The sequence below is a fragment of the Canis lupus genome, chromosome 10, assembly GCF_003254725.2.
Source record: "Canis lupus dingo isolate Sandy chromosome 10, ASM325472v2, whole genome shotgun sequence".
Lineage (NCBI taxonomy): Eukaryota > Metazoa > Chordata > Mammalia > Carnivora > Canidae > Canis > Canis lupus.
In genome coordinates, this window is record NC_064252.1 from 11,674,216 (window position 1) to 11,687,846 (window position 13,631).

The 13,631-nt window shown below is 50.0% G+C and overlaps 1 protein-coding gene across 3 annotated transcripts in view; it reads left to right on the top strand.

Annotated features, from left to right (window-relative positions):
* YEATS4 (YEATS domain containing 4) overlaps positions 1–13,631 on the top strand; it is a 76,498-nt gene that overhangs the window by 30,204 nt on the left and 32,663 nt on the right. For 2 of the 3 annotated variants that reach the window (XR_004819265.2, XR_004819264.2), the window contains one exon: positions 1,045–2,141. The gene's annotated coding sequence lies outside the window, so the exon portion shown is untranslated. The remainder of the gene's footprint in view (positions 1–1,044; positions 2,142–13,631) is intronic. The other variant, XR_004819266.2, reaches the window with a different exon arrangement.

The window sequence follows — 13,631 nt, forward strand, 5'->3', positions numbered from 1 at the left end:
ATATCTTGATTTCCGCTCAGGTCAGGATCTCAGGGTCATGAGATCGAGCCCAGCCCAGCGTCGGGCTCCATGCTCAGTAGGGAGTCTGCTTGGAATGCTCTCTCTTCCTCTCCCTCTGCCCCTCCCCCCACTCAAATAAATAAATAAATCCTTAAAAAAAAAAGAAGTGGAGCCTGAAGATGGGATTGAGCTGCTGCAACCTCGTGGTAAAATTGAACAAATGAAGAATCACTTTTTATGGGTGAGCGAAGAAAGCGGTCTCTTGAAGGGGAATGAATCTACTCCTGGTAAAGGTGCCCTGAAGGTGGTTGAAATGACAACAAAGGATATAGATTATTAAATAAACCTGTTGATAAGGCAGAGGCAAGTTTTGAGAGGATGACTCCAATTCCAAAGAAGTTCTTTCAGCAAAATGCCATCAAATGGCCTCACGTGCTACAGAGAAATCATTCATGGAAGGAAAAGTTGATTGACGCAGCAAACTTTGTTTTGATCTTATTTTAAGAAATTGCCACATCCACCTCAACCTTCAGCAACCGCCACCCTCATCAGTCAGCAGCCACCACCGTGGAGGCAAGACCCTGTGCAAGTAAAAAGACTGCAACTCACTAGGAGCTCAGATGATGCTTAGTATTTTTTAGCAATATTTTAAAATTAAGGGAAAAAATAAATAAAATAAAATTAAGGTAGATACATTGATTTTCTTTAGACATAATGCTCTTGCACACTTGACAGTCTACAGTATAGTGTAAACATGACTTTTACATGCACTGGAAAACTAAAAAATTCATTTGACGTGCTTTATCGTGATAGTCACTTCATTGCAGTGGTCCGGAACCAAACCCACAGTATCCCCAAGCTTTGCCTGTAGTGTTGTGGCCTGAATTGTGTCCCCTCCCAAATTCCTGTGTCACAGTTGTAGCCCCTGGTATCTCAGAATAGAACCTGCATTTAGAGATTAGATCTTTCAAGTTGTAATTAAATTAAAAAGAGGCCATTCGAGTAGACCCTAATCCACTAATGACTGTTGTTCTTAATAACTAGAGGACGTTTGGACACACGCATGGATGGAGGGAAGATGATGTGAAGATGAAGGGAGAAGATGACCACTTAGAGGCCATGGAGAGAGGCCGAGAGCAGATCCTTCCCTCACAGCCCTCAAAAGGGACCGACCCTGCCCACATCTTGCTCTCAGACTTCCAGGCTCTGAAACTGCGAGACGGTATGTGGGTGTCGTGTGTGTCGTTGCAGCCGCCCGGTCTGTGGTGTTTTGTTACAGGGCCCCTAACAAACGAAAACACGTGCTGTAAAACTCACCCATTTGCCTGTAGAGTTCAATGATTTCTAGTAAATTAACAGAGTTCTGCAATCTAATTCTAGAACATTTTCTTCGCTCCTGGAAACCTTGCTGCCATGTGCATTCACTCCCCCTTCCCACCCCAGCCCCAGAAGACCACTGATTGTCTGTCTGTCTGACTTGTCCCTTCTGGTCATATACGTCATCTCCAACGATTAGGACATCTCCCATGCCACGAGTCCGCACTTCCCTTATCCAGGTTTTCTATCTGTTGAAACATCTTACATTGAGTTGGCACGAATGGCTCTATAACTTGCGCATGGTAACGTTCCTGTTATAGTTCATCTGAAACGTAAGCAAGACAAAAAATATCACATGTTCTGCAGAAGAGTTGGAATGGAATTGAAATATTCAGTCAAAACGACCATCATGATCGTACATGACGAAAATAGGGCTTGTTTTTAGCAGTCGATGAGGAAAAAAAACAGACGCTGAGGGAAAAATGCTCTCTTGAGGATGGGGAGCAGAGAGAGAGCCCAAGATGGGCTGCTGCTGAGACCTGGATTAACACGCTACTCCGCAGAGCGGCTCAGGCCCATCTGGGAGCCGAGGGGGCCATCGCCCAGGCCTACACGCGCGGGGCCAGGCCTAAATGCGCAGCCCCCCATGGCCCAGACACAGGCCTTTGTGCAGCACCCCCGTGCTAGAAAGATTGGCTGGGATGAAATACATCTAGGCCATTAGGTGGAAACCACATACATGGAGAAGTCTTTGCTTTTCTCGCCTAGAGGAGTTGGCCCTTCTGCTCACCCTACCAACCCACGGTAACAACTGAAACTACATGGTAAGTGCACATCTGGGTGCCTATGAAACCGTTTATCCAAGACTATTTATTAAGTGCCTTCTGTGCGCCAGGTACCTTTCTAAGGGAATATGTCCATGAACAAAGGGCCCTGTGCTGGTGGCGCTGCCATTCTAGAGGACAAAGTCGGAAAATAAACACTGAACATAGTAATAAGATAACGAAAGTGTGAAGTCGAAAGGTGTCAAGGTAAAAAGAGATTAAAGCGAGGGAAAAGGATTGGGAGCAGGAGGGGTGAGCATGGACAGGGTCGCAACTTTGTTTTTAAATTATTTTTCAAGCCCCTTGACCCATGTGTGATTGATATACAAAAAGCTGGACGTATTAGATACCAACCTGATGAGTCTGGAGATGCATGTACGTCACCACTCTGTGTGCCTTAAACAGATCCATCACCTCCCAAAGTGGCCTCCTGCCCTCTTTATTAGTCTTTGCTTTTGTCATGAGGTCGCAATTTTAAATAGGGTCATCTACGCAGACTTATTGAGAAGGTGGCATTAGAGCAAGACAGAAAGGAGGGGATAGAGTTGGTTAGCAATTAGCTCTGGAAAACTCGGTGTGGGCAGCAGGAACGGCCAGGGTACACTCTCCAAGCAAAAGCGATTCCTGGCATGTTCAAGGAGCACCGAGAGGCCACCGTGGCTGGAACCGAGTGATCAAGGGAGGAGCAGCCGGAGGTGAGGGACTCCAGCTTGTGCAAGGACTCCAGCTGTTATTCCAGGTGAGATGGGAAACCAGAAAAGCAGTGTGATCGGACGTAAGTTGGGAAAGATCCCGGTGGATGGACTGGAGGAGAGCAAAGAGACGCTTTTAGGAGCATCGGTTAGGCGCCTATTTCAGAATCCAGGTAAGACATGATGGTGATTGAGGTCAGGGGCGGTGGACGCTACGTTTGTGCAACTGGAGGTTCATTTATCCAGCAAATATTCATAGGCCCCGGGATCTGTGCTGGGATGCTGTGGCGACCAGCCTGGTGACAGTCCCTCCCCGGTTACTGCAGACGATGGTAACAGTTAACACGGAGAGGGGGCTTGCTGCAAGTCAGGTTGGCTTTAAAAGGTTACAGGGTATTTTCTCAGTGAGCCTGGAGCTCCTCGTGAAACTCAGGTCCGCTCTTGTTCCCATTAAAGGCCAGGAAAGTCCAGGTCTGAGGGCGCTGGTGAGTAGCACAACAGGCAAAGGCAAAGGTCCAGCGCAGCAGGTTGTGTTCCAGAATGCTGCCCTTAAAGGGGGCAGCTGCGACAGGGCTCTACTAGGATGATATGGGAGGGAGGGGGGACACCGAAGCTGAGGTTTAACAGTTTGCCAGGGTAAGGGTGGGTGTAGGGAGAGGAGAAGGCAGGGGAGTGATCCCGGTATAGGGAAGATCATGTACAAAGACAGATCTAGAAGTGAGAGAGCAGGGCCTTGGAAGGGCTGAAAAAAAAAAAAAAAAAAAAACCAACATGTTGTTGGATCCCCAAATGCATGAGGAACAGGATATAGAACAAATCAGAAAAACAGGCAGGGAAGGCAACTTTGGGTTAATACCTTTAGGGGTCAATAATCCACTAATTACATATTCGTCTTTAATATTTTCTTCCTGGGATCTCACGTTGCAAATATATTAATTGAAAGGGAGAGGATCTGGGAGTCAGAGAGCAACGGCAGCCCAAGAAGCAGCTTGCCATGGGGAGGCTAAGGGCCCCAGGCCCTCCTCTCCCCTCTGTCTAACCCAAATAAATGTACTAAGTAAGGCAACTAGCTAGTCATGCAAACACAGCTTCGGGAAAAGTCCTCTGCCTGCATTTCCATCTGACCCTTTCGGAGCCCCTGGTACAGACAAGCCTAACCCAAGGAACCCTGCTCGACCTTTTATCAGCTTTAACACGAGTGATTTCACATCAATAAGCTTCGTTGTATCTATTCTATAAAACTGACATAATAGGGACGCCTGGGTGGCTCAGTGGTTGAGCATCTGCCTTTGGCTCAGGGCGTGATCCCGGAGTCCTGGGATCGAGTTCCGCATCGGAACTGCCTCTCTCTATATATATATATATCTTTCATGAATAAATAAATAAAATCTTAAAAAAAAACTGACATAATATTACCCATCTCGGGATTATCATCACTCTGAGCTCATGCATACAGATTGCATGTTTGACGCTTCCTGTTCATTTGCAAAGTTCACATATCTAAATAACAATTCCACTTTTTTGTTTTTGTTTTTTAAGATTTTATTTATTTATTCCTGAGAGACGCAGAGGGAGAGAAGCAGAGACACAGGCAGAGGGAGAAGCAGGCTCCCTGCAGGGAGCCCAATGCGGCACTTGATCCCAGGACCGCGGGGTCACACCGTGAGCCGAAGGCAGAGGCTCAACCACTGGGCCTCCCCGGTGCCCCCAATTCCCCGTTCTGATACAGAGTGCGTTTTGATTATCCCACAAATTGGGTAAATGACTTAGCCTTGATACAGGAATAAATGTTTAAGTTCCACAAATTCTTTCCACTTTAATCCAGATCTTTCTATGTATTTCAAAGTAAGATGAGAATTTCTTGGCATGCAATGTCTAGAAGTAGGGGGATGCACTGATTTGTCAAGCAGAGAATCCCCGGGACTCCAGGGTAGGAGCTGGTCGAGCCCCCCGAAAAGTGCCCAGACTTTGTAACCAGACTAATGTGGGACGAACTGGGGCGCCGTGGTCGACTGTCCATCAGCGGCATCGGGAATGCATCCTCACTGCCTTGCCCCTACATGGCTTCTTTCTTGGGAGAAACGTTGCCATCAGTTGTTTCCTGAGACATCGACAACTTGGCGAGGAAGAAAGTCTTCCACAATCCAGTGCAGTCATCGGGAGGCCACAACTCTGGGAAATCCCACCCAGATTCTCGTGGGACGCGGCCAGACATCTGCAGAGAGCATAAGCAGGGCGATGGGGAGGCCACGGTACGGGGCATGGGGGGAGGCCACATGCATGGGGGGCCACATGCATGGGGAGCAGTGAGCCCTCCAACTTGCTCCCCCACTTGGCCTTTGTGCCCCTCTGTTCTAGTATTTCTTTCTTCTTCTTTTTTAAAGATTCCTTTGTCCATGAGGGAGACAGAGAGAGAGAGCAGGGAGGGGCAGAGGGAGAGGGAGAGAGAAATGTCAGCAGACCCCTCAGTGAGGTGGGAGCCTGACGCAGGGCTCGTGCCACGGCCCGGGATCCTGAGCTGAGCTGAAACCGAGGCTCAGACGCTCAACCGGCTCCGCCACCCGGGGCCCCTCTAGTGTTTCTAACTTAAGCTGTCAAGCGGGCGAGGTCCAGTGTCCTCGGTGGCTCCAAATCAATATTTAGTCTCACGACAGCATTTGGGGTTGGTCGCGGGCCTGCAGACAGTGACAATATCAAAGCAAGTATGGTCCTCGCAACGGGAGGGCGTGCGCCCGGCGCTTGGCCCGTGTGCAGAAGCCGAGCGGCTGTGGGGTGGGGACCTGGGGCAGGAGTCGCGCGGGGGAGGGCCCCCTGGGGCACAGGCGCTGGGCAGGCCGGCGGCGGGGCTCCCCGGGGCCCAGGCCCACGCAGCAGCACCCCAGGGTCCCGTGCGCCGCCTGGAGGTGGCCTCTCGCAGTCCGGAGGGTCCCCGTGAGGATGGAGAAGCCTTGAAGAACACTTCTGGGAGTCAGGTCACATGTGTTCTCTAGCTGTCGTCGTCCGTCGGCCTGGGCCTCAGCACGCGGGGGCCTCGCCTCTGGCCGGCAGCACAGAGAAGCTCTCCCGAGTTGGTTGTTTTTTTAAGATTTATTTATTTATTATTCATAGAGACAGGGGGTGGGGGGGGCGGGCAGAGAGGACGGCCGAGGGAGCAGCAGGCCCCCCCGCAGGGAGCCCGATGCGGCCTGGGCCCAAGGCGTTGCTGAGCCGCTGCAGCTTGCGGGCGAGTCGCGGGCGCCGCGGGCCCAGAGCCTGGCCGGGCGGGAGGGCGAAGGTCAGGCCAGGCTGGGCGTGGAGGCCCCGCGGCCAGGGCCACCGGGCAGGGCAGGGGGCCGGGGTGCCGCCGAGCCCATGGCAAAGGGTGGCCGTGCCCGGAGGCTGACCCCCGCGACAGAACCCTGCTTCCCCAGCCCGGCCGCAGCACGCTCCCTCCGGCCCGAGCCTCCCGGGATCCACCTCAGGATGAGGGTACGGTCACCTTGTGGGTCACCTTGGGTCACCTTGTGGGTCACCGTCCCCGTGCGGGGTGGTGGCACGAGCTGCGGGGTCCCTGTGGGGCGGCAGCCCCCGGGGAGGGCCGCGGGCCTCGTGTGACGGGGCCTGGTCGCTGGTCGCTGGCCGCCCCCCGCAAGGCGCGACCCCGGATTGTCACAAGAGGAAGGAAAGGCCATGACAGCCTTTGAAGCCACATGTCTCTTTAAAAAAACCAGTCATATTTAACGTTTCTGGCTTTTTTTGTTGTTTATCTCAGTCAAATAAAGCTGCATGTTCTAGTGAAGAAGCCAAAGGTCAAAGGCCAAAGATGGCGTCCGGGACCGCGTGGCATCAGGGAGGCCCGTGGCGCCGTGACTCCAGCCGCGGCAGGTGGCAGTGCTGTTCGAGGCGTGTCCGGGGCACGGAAGGGCCCCAAACCCGAGTCGGTCCGGGACGGCAGGTAGCGTGCTTGCGATTTGGAGAAGGCACTTTTGACCAGTGCCCTGGCCTGGCCTCCACCCTGATCGCCAGCCGCCCCCCCTTTGTTGAATGTCAGTAATGAATAACGCTGGCCCCAAACACTTACCTGTCAACAGGGTATGTTCTGGAGAGAGTCAACTCCCAAGAATTAAGGGGACGCCAGCTAGTTTCCCCACTGGTAAAGTCCATCCTTATGTGGGAGTCGACGCTCGCTTATTTGTTTCACGCCAAACTAAAACCCGCCTAACCTGGACACATTTGGGCTCATCCCTCAGCCTGGCCACTCGACCACCGTCATCACCGCCAGTAAATTTGACGTACAGTTGACTTACACCGCACTCCCGGCATTTCTCCTGCCCCCCTCCGGCCTTTCTTCCTTTAGTGCCCGATTCAAGTGCCGCATCCGCTGAGCCGTCGCTTTCCTATTCCCAGTCGTCCCTCCATGAATGAACTCTTCCCCCACTTGGCATATTCCTCCGCTGCTCCTCCTACTTCACAGCCATGAGTTCGTGTGTCATTCTCGCCTGCTCCAGGGAGCACCCCGTTAGGACAGGGGCTGTGCCTCATCCGTCTGCGGGTGCCAGCATACAAGGCTTGTCCAGATGCTTGTCGATCGCAAGGATGCCATGTGCTGGGCACTCTGCTGGAGCAAAAGATGGAGAAGGAGTCAGTCCCTTTTCTCAGGGAGCGTACAACGCAGTGGGCCAGAGAAGACCTGGCCATAAATACAAGATTACGTGTCACGGGTGGCATTAGCAGTGAGATATCTGAGATGGGACTCAAAGGTTGTTGGGAGGACCTTCCAGACAATAGACCTGCGTCTGCAAGGGGAGAGAGCACGAGGTGTCTAAGTTGCCTGGTGCATTTCAGGTTGTCCAGGTGACATTCGGAAGGTGTCAGGAAATGATGGGAGGTCGGGTTGGAAGCCTTCAGATGGCTGAAGGTCCTAAGTTTGGGATTTTCTTCTTCCAGTGATAGAGGACTACTAAAAGTCCCTGAAGCAGCGAGAATGGTGTGGGAAGGTGGACTGTCATTGTTTTGAGGCTTCAGTATGACTGGGTTGCTGAGAAGAATGTGGACAGGAATCTTGACCAATTTTAGGTCTCATTCTTTTAGCTACTGAATGTAGCGTAGTAGAAAGACAATATCAGAGCATTGGTTTAGGAGGAGGATTATGTCAAGGTGCAAACAATGGGATCTGGATGAGGGGAAGTTGGTCAGTGAGGCCAGTTGGGAGGCCAGGGGTTTTGAGGGCCTAAAGAAATGCCTTAGAGGTCAAAGAAAGGAGTAAATTGATTTGCAGCCTGGACCACTGTGAGAATGCCATCAACAGTTAGCCGGTCAAGAGGGACCTGTTTTGGTCAGGGGGAGGAGGCCAGAGGCAACACGACGAATTGCATTTCAGATGTATTCAGCCTCGAGGTGCTGGAAGCACATCCTGGAGGGTATTTCCAGCAGATCATGGGAGATGTGTGAAAAGGACAGGGGGAAGACAGGAAGATACATTTAGAGCCAGAGAAATCTGGAAGCTCTTCACGTGAAGGGATGAGTGGCGAAAACCACATGACTCAGTGAGTCCATGTTGGTGAGTGGGGTCTTAGATAGAAAATTCCAGGGAAAGGTCTCATTTAGGGGCAGGAGGAAAACAGCCCGAAAAACCCTCCAGTATTAGGGATCTAAGAGAACAGGAAGGTAAGGGGCTAAGGACGCCAAGCTGGGTATGGTTTCTAGAGCGGCGATAGATGCAGAGAGTTCACTCACAATGAGGAGGGAGGAAGCACCCGTGGACCTGATAGCTGGAAAATTATTGGCAACTCTCAAGAGGGCACCTCCAGGTGAAAGATAGGAAGAAAACCAAAAGTCTAGCAGGGTATTGTAACTCCAAGTGTTTATAAGGACCAGAGAGGGAACAGAAGTAAGCAAAGAGATGCGATGACCTGGTGACCACATGTCCCACCCGAGGTAGTGGCCATGCCCAGACCATTGTTGCTGTGGGGAAAGGGTGGCCCGGGACAGCCAGCTATCTGACCTTCAGAGAGAAAACTGAAATTCTTATATTTAAGTGAAATTTTCTGATCTTAATAATATTGTGAGAGTCAAATGAAGCATGTCTCTATGGTGTACCTGGTATTTGAGTCACTAGTACTAGCGCCCTCCACTAGGTTTGATGAGAGGAGAGCAATCTTCTGAGATACAACCAGTCTGCTCAGTGTTTTTCTTTTTCTTTTTTTAAGATTTTATTTATTCATTCATGAGAGACCCAGGGAGAGAGGCAGAGACACAGGCAGAGGGAGAAGCGGGCTCCCTGCAGGGAGAGCCCGATGCGGGACTTGATCCCACAACCCTGGGATCTCGACCTGGGCCAAGGCAGATGCTCAGCCAACTGAGCCACCCAGGTGCCCTGGTCTGCTGGGTGTTTTAGAGCCTGGAGTGGTAGCAGGTATCAGAGAGTGGATGGAAAATTCCAGAAGGAGAGGTCCAAGGGAGGAGGGGGAGGTCATGAGATCCATAGGAAGAAGAGATACCTTTTCCTTTCACAGATGAGGATGAAGAGGGTAAGAGAGAAGTGTTAAATACCAGGAATGAGATTTGGGGTAAATAAGGGAAGATTAAGGACTTTGAACTGAATGTCATCAGTGAACTCCAAGAGGTAGGCACTGAGATTTCCTGCTGAGGAAGAGGGAGGTGAGGACAGCCCCTGGGCCATGGGAGGGTGGGAGTGTTTGCAGTCGTCCCCAGGGTTAGGGTTCAACAAGTGACAAATCAAACAAAGATGTGATTGAGGTTGATAGCATACATCTATAGGGATTTTAATTAATTAATTAAATTAATTAATCAATTAATTAAATTAATTAATTAATTTATTTATTTATTTTTGGATTTTACCTTTAATCGGTACTTTTTAAGTGGCTCCTGCGTTCTGGGCAGCCAGGGACTTGCAGTCAAGTTAAGGGGCTAGATGAAGAAATAAGTAATCATCACAGACTGTAAATGTCACAGGGGGGTGCAAACAGGGTGCTTTGGGAAAAAGAGAAAAATCCCAGAAGGCTTTCTGAGGAGAGAGGATTTACGTTTATGTTTGAAAAATAAGTTGTAATAGAGAATGAACTGGTGGTTACCAGAGGGTAGGTGGGTGGGAGGCATGGGTGAAACAGGTGATGGGGACTAAGGGGAGCACTTGTTTTTTGTTCTTTAAAGATTTTATTTATTCACGAGAGAGAGGCACAGACACAGGCAGAGGGAGAAGCAGGCTCCATGCAGGGAGCCCGACATGGGACTCGATCCCGGGTCTGCAGGATCAGGGCCTGGGCCGAAGGTGGACGCTCAACCGCTGAGCCACCCCGGCATCCCTAAGGTGCCCTGTGCTAAGCCCTGGGTGAGGTATGGGTTGTTAGATCACTACGGCGGCACCCGGAACTGCTATAGCACTCTGTGCTAACAACACTGGAATTAAAATAAACACTTAATAAAGAAAAAGAAATTGCAGTCGCTACGAAGGCAATGGTGAAAGTCAGAAGAGACACTACATCCAAGACATTAGAGGCAACGGCAGGCGTGGTGCAGTCTGGGATTCCAGCTAATTCCCTGCGTCTGAAACGGAGTGCCCTTGGCAGAGAGGGTGAAATGGAAGAGTTAACATGAAGAAACACGAACGCTCATGGGACTGGGACTTGCCCTACGGACAAGGAAAACCCATAGAAAGAGTTCAAGCCTGGAGTGACCTCATCAGTTTGTTAGAAAGAACACACCGACTAGAACCAAGAGGGTGGAGGAGGAGGCCGGATTTGCTGGGCAGTTACGTACCCAGCCACAGACGACTGTCTCTGCTGAGTGGAGTTAATGGCGACAATCTTAATCTGTTTATCCGCTGATTGATCCAGGGCTGGGACGTGCGGCCCACTTCAGGGTCCTGGGGTAGAAGAGGCTGCACCCGTAGCCTCTGGGAAAGTAGGCTGTGGTCAGCCGGCAGTACCTGAGAGGAGGGCCTCCCTTGTCCCCTTTCTTCCTGTCCTTCTGAACGTCCTGGGAAGCTGTAGGAATCGTTTGGAGGTTATGAGGCAAGGAGTCTAAGGATGAAGGCAACAGGTTGAAGATGGAAGAACCCAAGGGAGACCCTGGGCTCTTGGTGTTGGAAGAGCTCGTCGAGAGGATGTGACCCCCGGCTAGCCCACGCACCAGGGCCACGCGGTCAGGGCTTCTCGCCGTCTTCCCCGTCCTTGGAGCATACCTTTGTGCTCGCCATTCCAAGGGCACGACTCGAGAAAGTAATGTGGTGTTGAGACCACCTGTGGACCATGTAGAGATGACTTACGTAAATAAATTAATTAAAAGAAAAATCAAGTCCCGGTGTCTTGGCATTATATGAAGCTATAGTTAATCATGACGCCAAGGGTCTTGTTTTCTTCATCTGTGTGACCCTGGCACAAAGGCTGGCAAATAGAAGATGCTCAAGAAATGTGTTGGAAGCGGAACTTTGAGGTACAGGCTCTAAATACCAGTAGAGAGGGCAGCCCCGGTGGCGCAGCGGTTTGGCGCCGCCTGCAGCCTGGAGACACAGGATCGAGTCCCACATCGGGCTCCCTGCATGGAGGCTGCTTCTCCCTCTGCCTGGGTCTCTGTCTTTCTCTGTGTTGCACATGGATAAATAAATAAATTTTATAAATACATACATACATACATACATACATACATACATACATACATACATACCAGTAGAGAGTCCTGGCCCTCTTTCCTATGTTTCCCCGGATTTGCCTCACTGACCTCACGCCGCTCACTGGCACAGAGCCCTGACGGTGCTTACGTCCCCACGTGGGAGCGTCCCAGGCACGGCCTCCATCAACCCAGCAAGAGCGTCCAGCCAGCCCACCCTGACCCTGGAGCCCCAACTGCTCCCACCACCTCCAGACGCAGGGTAATGCTGGGCCTCACGCAGGCTCTGGCTCCCCAGGGGCTGCCCAGCAGGGCCTTGGGTTACGTGGCCCAGGACTGCAAGGGGCTCCTCACCCCGTCGGGTCCACTCTGACCAAAGAAAGCCAGGAGGTGAAGAGGAGCCGGGACATTAACCCTTCTCCCTTCCTCCCTGATGGAGCACCCTGGGCGCCAGGATCGCACATGGCACAACCAGCAACTCACCACGATTCTCATGGAGCCATAGCCAATCCCCCGATGTACCCACTTTGTAGGTCCTGTTCCTCTGTCCCTGACTCTCTGCTCACTCCTCCTGCTCCGGGATTTCATCTCCTTCTTTCTGGTTGTATTAGCATATACCCTTGCCTCGACTGTTGTTTTTTAGCCTAAGACAAAGATTCTATTATTCAGTATAATTTTCATATCGCGTCTCTAAACCATACTGTGTATGTGTGAATGCCACATCGGCGGATCCTCCTGCACACCCAGGCAGCCAGGGGCGCCAAACAGCACAGGAGTCTTAAAACCCCTTTTTAAGGAAACCATTATCCGTGAGAGGCATTTCTTAAAAATTAGTCTGTCCGTTTTGTAGACATTTTTTTTTTTTTTTTGTAGACATTCTTAAAAGGACGGGAAACAAAGCCTACAGGGCATCACGTTAATGCCTGTGATAAACAAATATTTAATTGTCCTTGATTTTAAACACAGAGTTGTCAGTTTGAGCTTGATAATCACTCCTTTAAAGTGGCATTTATGTCTCAAGGCATCAAGCTTGTGTTGACAAGTTTCTTGAAAGTTGGAAGAATAATTGAAAGATACATAATTAACTTTTGCTTAATGTAAAAAAAAAAAACAAAAAAAACAAAAAACTTTTGCTTAATGTTTACCTTAATGCCGTCCACTATCAACAAAAACTACAGCAAGTGATCAGAGTATCTGAGCTATTTTCTTTTGACAAATGTGGAAGACTAGATTATTTTTTAATCATTATTCTGTTTATCACAGACATCTTTTTTGACACAGTTTAATGTGTTTTATACTGAATACACGGAGGAGTTATGTATAATTAATGGCAATATCCTCAGGGGAAAAATGAGGCTTCAATCTCAGTGGCAGCATAATCATCCTGAATTTATGGATGTAACTGTAGGGGTCTGGAATCATTAGCCAAAGTAAATGGAAAACATAATTTACAATAAAAGATATTAACCTACGTAATTTTATCTGAGATAACAAAGTCTGAAAATTTTAGCATATTGCTAAGCCACCCAGAACAGAAACACAGATACAAAGGAAAAAAGAATAAACACTGGGTCGGCTCCGGAAGAACCCGACAAAGGAATTATACATAAGTTGAAAGAGACCTATCGAGAAAAAAAAAAAAAAGGAATACAATAAATCTGGCAAAGATTACATTCTTGGTAATTTGAATTTCAAATCACTCAAGCATTCATTCTTTTTTTTTTTTCCCCCAAGCATACATTCTTAAGAATAGAAAAGCCTTCAGAACTCCCCTAGCTGAGATTGGAAAATAATAGCATTAATACTAAAATATGTACATATTAAACACACTCAACTCTCAGCCACCCAACTAATGGATGAGGGCACAGAGGGCCCAAAATCAAGCAGCAAATGTTTGTCAAATGCTAACTGCGCTGACCTGTCCAGAGACGGCCACCTGCCCACTCCCAGCTGCGTTCCCTGGTCAAACTGGAAATTGCCGGCCTCGACTCCCACCTGCTTTATCACTGAGCTCAGCTAATCACCGGGCCCTCTGGAGGGGAGCAGGTGAGGGCAGACAGGCAGGGCACGGCCTAAGGTGCCCCCCGAATGTTGCCACCACCTCAGGACACTAAGGAAAGGCCCTCGCAATGACTTGGAAGCAATCACCGCTCTCCTTCAAAAAAGCAGTTTCCGACCCTCCATCTCCTGG